The sequence below is a fragment of the Nematolebias whitei genome, chromosome 10 (genome assembly GCF_014905685.2).
Source record: "Nematolebias whitei isolate Nwh7 chromosome 10, NemWhi1, whole genome shotgun sequence".
Classification (NCBI taxonomy): domain Eukaryota; kingdom Metazoa; phylum Chordata; class Actinopteri; order Cyprinodontiformes; family Rivulidae; genus Nematolebias; species Nematolebias whitei.
In genome coordinates, this window is record NC_056507.1 from 23,657,831 (window position 1) to 23,659,846 (window position 2,016).

A 2,016-nucleotide genomic window follows, 5' to 3' on the forward strand; every position below is an offset into this window, starting at 1 on the left:
TTCAGGACACAACAGAGAAGAAATAATTTGTTTATATGATCACTAATGTCATCTATTTATTTTATTTCTAGATTCATTGAACATTTATGTAAAAGAAACTAAACAGAAATGTGCTTTCTGGGTGTTCAGACTTTTTCAAACTTCTTGTACTTTGTAGTAAAAGTTACAGTATACTTCTATTTTTGCTTTATGAGAAAGCACAGACAGAAAAACATGAAATTCAAGCGCTTGGTTGATTGTCACATTTACACCTGCTTCAGCTGATGAATGTGTATTTGTGTGTTTCAGACGCTGGACCAACTGTTTTTGGTGGTGGCCATGATTTCCTCTGAGGTTTCTTGTTCTTTTCAGGTCTTTTTGCGGTCTGGGCTTGCTGTCAGGTAACTATCCAGGAAGCCCTTACCCCAAAAAGCATCTGCAACGGACCCTTACAACAGGAGGTCTCTTTAACACTTGAGCTTGTGCACGTCAAGAGCATTAAGTTGTGAAATAATGTGTATCCTTAGTCATGGACACAGTCTCTGTGTTTGACGTAAAACAGTGATTTTTGTCAACAGAGTTGTGCAACACATGAAATGAATAATGGAAAGTCGTGCTTGGAAGTGAGGTAAAAGTTTCCAACCTGTTTTCAATGAGCCAAAGAAATACAACTTGTGTTTTCCATGTCAATTAAAGTGATTCATTTAAACATTTAGGCAAATTTTACATTAGTTTATAGACATTTAAAATCCATAACTCTTAATGCTCTCAAAAAAAACTATTTTTTCCTGTTGAATGTAAGTGTAGAAGTTACAACATATCTCCAGAAGGTGGCAGCAATCCTGATGATTTTAACCACATTTAGACTGATGTCATGGCTGTGAGTGTGTGTTGGTTTGCTTGTTTTTTACAAAAAGCAAACATTATAAAGTGAATTCTGTTTGTTGTAAAGTAAACTTTAGAAATTGTAACGTTTATCATCAGGGGAAAAAAGTGACAATAACTTCCTGTGAAAAATTTCCTAGTCATTAAACCACTTCTTCAGAAAAAAAAAAAAATTCCCTTGCATTACTCATTTTTTTCTAAGCAGGAATGCTGGTGTGTGTTGTTGTGCAAAAAAGACAAACAGCCTGAACACAGCTGCTAAGGGTACTGTCTAACATTTACACACCTGGGATGCATTTTGCTTCCAGTAAAACATCCATCCATGATCCATCCATCATCTTTACCCGCTTCTTCCTTTCTGGGTCACGGGGGTCAATGGTGCCCATATCCAGCAGTCACTGTTCAAGAGGTGGGGGACACCCTGGACAGGTCTCCAGTCCATTACAGGGACACATAGAGACAAACAGCCATGCACTCTCTCACTCACACCTAGGGACAATTTAGAGTTACCAATCAGCCTAACGTGCATGTTTTTGGTCTGTGGGAGGAAACTGGAGTACCTGGAGAAAATGGTAAATGGTAAATTGACTACTTTTATAGTACCTTTCTATCTAATCAAGATACTCAAAGTGCTTTACAGCACAACCTATGTCCTCATTTACCTCCACACACACATTCATACAGCACTCTGCTACATCCCTACAAAGCTAATCTGAATCTGTAGACACTAATCAGAGCTTTCTCACATCCATGCACCGATGGGACACACATCAGAAGCAATGAGGGGTTCAGTGTCTTACCCAGGGACACTCCAGCATGTGACTGCTGGTGGAATTGAACCCCCACCTCTCCCATTAGAGGACAACTGCTCTAACCACTCAGCCACAGCTGCCCACACATGCACAGAGAGAACACGCAATCTCCACTCAGAAAGGTCCTGGACGGGATTCGATCTGGCAACCTTTACGCTGAGGGGTGTCACTTGTACCAACTGAGTCACTGTGCCGCTGCAGTTAAACATGCTCCAGCAAAACTTGAATAATTACTTCTTTAGTAATCTGGTGAGCACTATTTTTCTGTTTTTTTAATTCCATCTTAAGTTTTTATTGTATCAACAAACAAAACAAAAAAAACTGTGTTTTCATGCTAACA